Here is an 8,984-nt window from a genome sequence, read left to right as displayed (position 1 = left end):
GGACGGATTTCCTGCCAACTGCCCAACTTCCAAAGGGCATAACTCACTCATACGAACTCGGAATTGAGCAAACTCGGTGGCGTTGGAAAGATCATTTCACGAACTTCGCAACCATAACTGGAACTACTCCTAAATCATCCTGATATATAAGTTATGATGGCTCAAAGTTGGCCAAAAACTCACCTTTTTCCCATACTTAGCCAAATTTCCAGATTTCCAAAATTCAATCCAAAAATGAAAATTTCAAATTCTTAAGCCTCTCCATAGACATTTCACATTGCCGGATGTTACACATTTGCAGTACATGAAGCTATTTGCTTTTTTGATGGGATTGAATGAGTCGTATAGCCAGGCTCGTAGCCAAATCCTAATGATGATTCCCTTACCTTCTGTAAACAAAGCCTACTCGATGGTGATCTCTGATGAGAGCCAAAGAGTCACAGCAGGCTCTTACTCAAGAGGAGATTTAGGTATTCCTACAACTTTCTATGCTGGTAAGGATGTAGGTGCTTCTACCTCTCAAAGGCAATTTGCTGGTAGTAGTTCATCATTTGAAAGTGATGTTGGTGCTTCCACTTCAGCTACATTGTATGCTAGTAGACCTAATCAACAACAGTCATTCTATAAGCAGAAGAGGGATTATACTTTACTATGTGATGTCTGTAAGATGAAAGGGCACACTAAAGATACATGTTATCGGGTTGTTGGATATCCACATGACTACAAATTTAAGAAGAAACCTGGACCTCCTGCAAGATATGGCAGCAATGGAAATGGAAATAGGATGGCTCATGTAAATGTTATTGAGGATAATTGTGGCAGTGGACCAGCAACTCCTGTATTTACACAAGAGCAATATAGTCAGCTCCTCAGGATGTTAAATAAGGAGAACAATGATATTCCAGCTGTTAATCAAGTAGGTACAAATAATTTATTTTCCATAGGCACTAACTAAAGCATTGGGTAGTGGACTCTGGTTTAACAAAGCATACTACAGCATCTCTAGATGAACTATTTGATATAGTAGGTTTAAAACAAGGTGATCAAACACATGTACAATTGCCTAATGGTGACACTACTTTAATATCCCATATTGGTAGTTACAATTGGGGTAATGGTGTTGTACTGACCAATGTTCTAGTAGTCCCTGACTTCCATTATGATCTACTTTCTGTGTCTCAATTGACCAAACAACTTCATTGCTCAATAAGTTTTTTCCCTGAGTTTTGTGTTTTCCAGGACCTCTCAACTGGGAAGGTCAAGGGGATTGGTAAGGAGACTGGAGGTCTTTACTTTCTGTTGAATAAAGGTGTTGAAGATGGAAGCCACTTGAATAAAGCTGTGACATCTCAGGTTGAACATAATGCAGAAGCTACTACTGCAAAGTTAATGAATTTCAAAAACACCAAGGAGGATCACTTGATATGGCATGGGAGACTTGGTCACCCTTCTTTTTCTACTTTGAGGAAACTGATGCCCACTGCAGATAGTCATGTAAATGATTGCTTAATCTGTCCATTAGCTAAACAAACAAGACTTTCATTTCATGTATCATCTACTAGAAGTAGTTCTATATTTGACTTGCTCCACATTAATGTTTGGGGTCCATATAGGGTTAATACTCATGTTGGTTACAAGTACTTTCTAACTGTAGTTGATGATTGTTCTAGAATCACATGGTTGTATTTGCTGAAATTGAAATCTGATGTTTTCACAGTCTTAAGGTGTTTCTTTCAAATGGTTAAAACTCAATTTGATCATTGTGTAAAGATTGTTAGATCAAATAATGGAAGTGAATTCTTCAATATTGAATGCAATACATTATTTGAGTCCTTGGGCATCATTCATCAAAGTAGTTGTCCCCACACTCCACAACAGAATGAAGTGGTGGAAAGAAAACATAGACATGTATTAGAAGTAGCAAGGGCCATCAGATTTCAAAGTGGTCTACCTATCAAGTTTTGGGGGGAATGTGTGTTATCTGATGTGTACTTGATCAACAGACTACCTACTCCTACTTTACAATGAAAGTCACCTTATGAAGTACTTTACAAGAAAAAACCCAACTTTTTAGATCATCTCAGAACCATTGGCTGCTTATGTTTTGCTACCACACTTCAGAGAAAAGATAAATTCTCTGCCAAGGCTGATGCTTGTGTTCTCCTGGGATATTCACTCACTCAAAAGGGTTATCTTTTCAATCATGTTGCTGATAAAAGGTTCTTGGTTAGTAGAGATGTGGTGTTCAAAGAATCATTATTCCCATTCAAGTCCTTGCACAAGGATTCCTCACTAAATTTGTTTCCTGACACTTCCCAGCTATCAGAGTTAGATGCCATAACTAATTCTGCACCTGACATTCAAGTAATACCTACCATGATAGAGGACGACAGTGATGATGGAATGATGCACAATGTCATTGCAGGTACTAGTGAGAGGACTCATGATGATGTTGAGGAGCCTGTAATCATGCATGCAGGCACTAGTGAGAGGACACAGGATGATGTTGAGGAACCTGTAATCATGCCTCCTATTATAAAGCAGAGTTGTGATCAAGCCAGCTTGGCATCAAGATTATTTGACTACTACTAGAAGACATTATATCAAGATCAACAACCTCACTCCTTGTCTAACTATGTCTCTTATCAAAGTATATCTCTTGAATACATGGCTTGTTTAAGTAGGTTTTCAGCTGTTGCTGAGCCCAATTCTTATGAAGAAGCAGTGCAAGATGTAAAGTGGATAGATGCAATGCAACATGAACTTCAAACTCTTGCAGATAATGGGACTTGGAACCTAGTTCCTTGGCCACAGGGTAAGCCTGTGATAGGGTGCAAATGGGTTTTTAAGATCAAATACAAAATGAATGGTGAATTGGAAAGGTATAACGCCAGATTGGTAGCAATGGGTTATAGCCAAACAGCTGGTATAGATTATCAGGAGACTTTTTCACCAGTAGTAAAGATGGTGACAGTAAGGACCATTGTTGCATTAGCTGCTGCAGAAAATTGGTGTTTATACCAAATGGATGTCTACAATGCCTTCTTACAAGGTGATCTCACAGAAGAAGTGTTCATGGAATTGCCTAAAAGACTATCAGTAGCACCAGATCACACACAACCTATGGTATGCAAACTTGTAAAATCCCTTTATGGCCTTAAGCAGGCCTCAAGGCAGTGGAATTTCAAACTTAGAGAAGCATTATTGCAATCTGGATATAGTCAAACTCATTTGGATTATTCCTTATTCACTAAGAGACAAGGTGCTGGTTTGGTTATCATCTTGGTGTATGTTGATGACCTTCTTATCACAGGCAACAATGCAACACTTATTCAAGACACTAATGAGGTTCTTCATAAATGGTTCAAGATCAAAAACCTTGGAGAGTTGAAATTCTTTTTAGGGATTGAATTCAGCAGATCAAAAAAGGGCATTCTCATGAGTCAAAGAAAGTATGCATTGGAATTATTGGTTGAAGCTGGTGTCACTGCAGGCAAACCAGCCATTACTCCTCTAGAGTGCAACATCAAACTCACTACAGCTTCTGCAGAAAGCTGTGGTGAGGAGGAATTGTTTCATGATGTTTCTCAGTATCAACGAATGATTGGTAAATTGTTATACTTGACTATTACTAGGCCGGATATTGCCTACACTGTACAAACCTTGAGTCAGTTCTTGCAAAGACCTAAAGTCCAACACTGGCAAGCAGCTCTTAGGGTCTTTAGGTATATCAAGAATCAACCAGGCTTGGGACTTCTCATGTCTTCATAAAAGGATATGTGTCTAACTGGTTTCTGTGATGCTGATTGGGCTGCATGTCCAAATACCAGAAGATCTGTAACATGGTACTTGTTGAAATTAGGAGACTCTCATTTCTTGGAAATCCAAGAAACAAACCACAGTTTCAAGGAGCTCTGCCGAGGCAGAGTATAGAAGCTTGACCTATTTGACAGCTGAGATTGTTTGGGTAACAAATTTGCTGAAGGAATTAGGCATTAAGATTAAACAGCCAGTCAGTGTGTTCTGTGATAGTAAAGCAGCAATTCAAATTGCTTCAAACCCTGTATTCCATGAACGAACCAAGCACATAGAGATCGATTGCCACTTCATTAGAGAAAAAATTCAACAAAGACTGATCAACACATTGTACATTCCTACTAAAGATCAGCAAGCAGATATATTGACTAAAGCTCTGGGAAGATTACATCATGATTTTTTGCTATCCAAACTTGGTGTTCTGAATGTTTTCACCACACCTAGTTTGAGGAGGAGTATTGAGAAATGAGTCACTTAACCATGCTGATTAGTTGGCTAACAGTTCTGAATAGTTAGCTGATAAGTGTAATTAGATATAACTAATTTTGTTACTGTGATTCTGTTACTCTGTGATAGCTGTACATTTGTGATAGGTTGATACAGTAGTTAGTTAGTGTTATGAATCTTTAGGGAAGGATCGATTCACAAGGCGATATATAAATCAGCTTGTAAAGGGAGGCTGAAACCTTAGAGTTCATTAAAAGAGAGAACTCCGATCTCTTCAGCTCTTTAAAGGGAGACAGAAACCTTAGAGTTCAATGGAATAGAGAACTCCGATCTCTTGCTTTTTGCTTAATTATGAGTTACTGATTTATTCATCAAAAGCCCCTTTAAATAGGAGTCTTATTACATCAATAGGAAGTCTAATTCTTATGAAAATAGGAGACCTAAATCCTATTCCAAACTAATAACTATAACTTAACATAGTCCTTATGAAACTCTAAAACTAAACCCTATTCTAGAATAATAAATAAAACAACTAAAAATATAATTAAATACTTAAATTAATGACTTCCAACGCATCCCTTACAGTTAGACAGTAGCTTAGCTATATATATGTATGTACAGTGCAATGTAAACTAATTTCTCACAATAATGAAATGCTCATAGCTTGTTTCCCTTTTTCTTCTTCCCATCCAAACGTGTTGTTCATGGTAGAAGAGTAGATATTTTCTCAGGTACTATACCAAAATTTTCGTTTTAATTTCTTCCATTAGGTTTTTGCTCAACCTTACTATTTCTATTTTGGTTTCTAAGCAACTCTATTGTTAAATATCTATGTCCAGAGTATGTTATGGGATTGATTGTGGTAGTTGTATGAAGAAACAAAAATACAAACTTTAGCTCATTCTAAGTTATGCTCATGGCGAAAAGACAGAAACTTTCCATTAATTTTGCTTTAAAAAAGGTAATTGATGCTACAAGACTTGTGCTTTATGTATTTGTCTCATACGTTGATTTGATGAAACTGTTCTACTGTTCTAATATTTAGTGTCCTTGCACTCAAGAAGATCACATTAGTCAGTTGCCTGATGATATTCTGGTTCATATACCGTCTTTCCTTACCATTAAGGAAGCAGCATACACTAGTCTCCTCTCTAAGCGGTGGTTACCCTTGTGGACAGCTGAGTTGACTTAAGGCATTTATCACCTGAAACCAAATCTGATCTTTCACAACTCTTCGACTTAAAATCTCACAGTTCGTTTGGTATGGAGGTATGGCTGCAGAATGGAATTTTGATTCTCGCATTTCATTGGTATCAGTAATTCTGCCGGGGACTTGTTGTTGACCGATTCCCCTGTCAATCAACATTTTCATTTCATAAACATTTTGTTGTACAATGACTATCTTGCTCTAAAACTTGTTCTAAAACTACTTGTACTGTAAACCCACTTGTCCTCATTTTGTGAACCAATTTCAAAACAGAACAAGCCAGCAATAAGGTTGAGAATTAAGTTGCCATTGGTAGAGGATAGGTAATCGTATGAAGGATGAATAGAGTAGAATAGAGGCTGTGGAGATAAGGACTTGGACAATGTTGTTGCGAATTAAGATAAACACTTGGTAGGAGGATCATCAGGAGTTGGTATTCCAACTAAATGACTACGAGGAATAGGTGTTTGAATTGAGAACACTTGAGGTAGAGGTTTTATGTTGGGAAACAAGCTATTTTTGAAGAGGAAAGCTGACCCTTTTTTAAGAAAATAAATTTCAAATAGTGAATGGTGAGATAGAAATAGTATTGTGATAAATTAATAGAACCTCGTTTAGTGTAGAACAGTTTTTTCATCAATACAATGTTCACAGACTCCAGCTGAGTATTTCATTGGTAAATCAATTCTAGGTTTGAAAGTTCCTTTGGATTCCTATGTATATGGACCTGGTATGGGATGAAGTAACGGGGTAAATGTCTAGTTTATCTTATTTTCTGTAATTCAGCTATTGAGATTGCCTTGGAGTCATAGTCATCTCTCTTGCAGATGGAAGTCACAAGTCTTTGGTGGCAAAATTCTTGGTCAACTAGTAATTATTTGTAAAAGTTCTGCAGCCTAATTGATAGATTCCCTGAATAGAACTTTCATTTTGATATTATCTAATTCGGCGATTATTTATTTCCCAGCACACCAACCATTTACTTCATATACCTTGAGTTTATTGGCCTAGGAAAAGATATTGTAAAAGGAAAAGTAGGGTAGTAGTCATTCATTTCCTCTGGAACTCATTGCCTTGAGACATGAAATAACTTTTGAAACTTTATGTGTAAGCACATTGAATGTGCACATCTTGAACAACATTTGGATAGTTGAAAATTAACTGTTGGTTTAATGTTTTTCCACATTGTTTCAGAGAATTACTTAATCTAAGTTTTTTCTTAGAATGCTAACCTGAAATGTGATCATAAGCAGGGAAGTTGAAACTCGAGATCGTAAATGGATTCGAGTACCATTCTGATCACCTCTTTCATGGGAGATGAAGAGCATTCTTCCTTTGCGAATACCGACTTCACTCGGGCTAAAACAGAATGAATCCAATCTGGGATAAAACATTTGGTTCCTAAAACGTGAGGTGAGCTGCTGATTCTACTATTGGATAACAGTCAAGAACAAGAATCCTTTAAATTTACTTCGAAGTGATATTTGAATAAAGTTACCTGGTTTTAATGTTGGAAAAGAAAATCATTTGAGATTTTGAAGGGTTAGAGAAAAGTTGAATGCTTTGAGTTTGAAGCAATCAAGGAAATAAGAACAAAATACGAACAACTCCAAAATTCTCTTATCTAAAAGTATTTTGTTGTTTGAACAAATTTGAAATGGAATTATAAATGTTCACAACAGCTTCTTTGGTCTCCTTGATCAAAATAGCAGAAGATATATGATTAGATGTTTTTGTTGAGAATATAATTAAATACAGTAATAAAAGTATGCTCTCTCTAACAGCTTAAGCTTTTAGATGAGATGATCACACACTTCAACATGATATCAGAGCAGACAGAGGCCCTGAGATCGAATTTCACCGCCAACCCAAATCAAAAAAGTATTTCCACGTGCTTGGCCCATGAAAAAAAAAAACCAGGTCCGCACGTGAGGGGGCGTGTTGAGAATATAATTAAATAATAAAAGTGTGTTCTCTCTAACAACTTAAGCTTTTAGATGAGATGGTCACACACTTCAACAGTTTTCGACGTTTATATTTTAAGTTATGAATGTCGGGAGGAGCAACTAGAGATGCTGTACGAGGGATGGAAAATTTATACTTTTGTTCTAGGCTATTTCTTTAACGAGTTACTACTTTGGTGGTTATTTATGCATTCAGTTCATGGTTGATCAAAAAGATGGATGCTAAGTGGTAGAGATACCCAGAAAACATAATAAATAGTTCCAATGAGGGAGTTAAGTGGAGCTATTTTGCTCGGACTCTTCAAAAATGTTCAACGGGTGCATGTCGAATCCTCCAAAAATAGTGTATTTTTGAAGGATCTGACATAGGTGCGGGCGTGCGGCAACATTTTTGGAGAGTCCAAGCAACTTAGAAGTGGAGAGGAGACCAGATCTTTAGTTCCATTCTGGGCGACTTTGGGACCAATTGACCTGAATACTGGGTAATGGTATGTGGATTTTGCTAGTTATGTTGTAACTCTTAAGTTCCCATGAATTGCTTTTTTACTTTGATGGATGCCCAGCTTAGTGATTCTTCTCATTTCCAATATACTTTTGTCACTTATGCTTGTGTAACTGGGGTTCAATTTTCTTGTTGACAGTTGGTTTGGTGCAAACCTTTGAGGTTAAAGAGAGAGTGTAGGAAGATCATAAGTTGTCCTCTCCGTCACCTCAAAGTGATCAGGTTGTGCGGATATTTTGGCCGTACCTGTGAATTTGAGCTCGTTAAATATTTTTTGGAAAATGCTATTGTGCTCGAGAAAATTATTATTGATCCTCGTTCTCAGACCGTTACTCCTGTGTTGTCACTTTCGACAATTGAAAAGGAGCAAATGTCATGAAATTCTGCTAAGCTCCAACTTGAAGGTGAAGTACCTCCGCATATTGAGTTGATGATATTGTGACAGTAAGTTAATTACGAAATAACATATGTTTGTATTCAGTTATTTCTGTGAAATTAAAAGACATTTATCAATGTAAATTAAGATGAAATAATTCTTGATTATCAAACTATAATTATCAATATACCCTGTATTTCTGTGTCATTTATTGTTTTGTTCATCATTCTTCAAGAAGCCAGTCGAAATCATCTTCACCAAGGATGCTTCATTAGTAAAATTGACATTTGTATTTATGATTTATGATTAATAATAACATACACTCACACACATACATTATTACTATATAGAAGAGTGAAGCCGACCGGACGACCATGGCTATTTTGGTAATTTTCCGTTATATCCAATTTGTCACGAAATGGCAGGAGGAACAAAATGTTGGTTATTTCGAAATTTGTGTGAAAAGTTGAGGGTGATTGGGTAATTTCAATAATTTCTTGTACCCAAATTACCCTCAAAAGTAAAACCACTTTTCAGTTCACACTTTCCAAGAGGTGGCTGACCATCGGCTCCACTTATATTGTGCCACGTAGAAAGTGTTGGGTCCCATTTCAGAAAATGATTTTCTCTCTCTTCTTAAACGTTTTTTTTCCTCTTTCCTACTTTTTTTTT

Source organism: Solanum tuberosum, unplaced genomic scaffold (genome assembly GCF_000226075.1).
Source record: "Solanum tuberosum cultivar DM 1-3 516 R44 unplaced genomic scaffold, SolTub_3.0 scf00164, whole genome shotgun sequence".
Taxonomy (NCBI): domain Eukaryota; kingdom Viridiplantae; phylum Streptophyta; class Magnoliopsida; order Solanales; family Solanaceae; genus Solanum; species Solanum tuberosum.
This window is presented reverse-complemented; position numbering follows the sequence as displayed.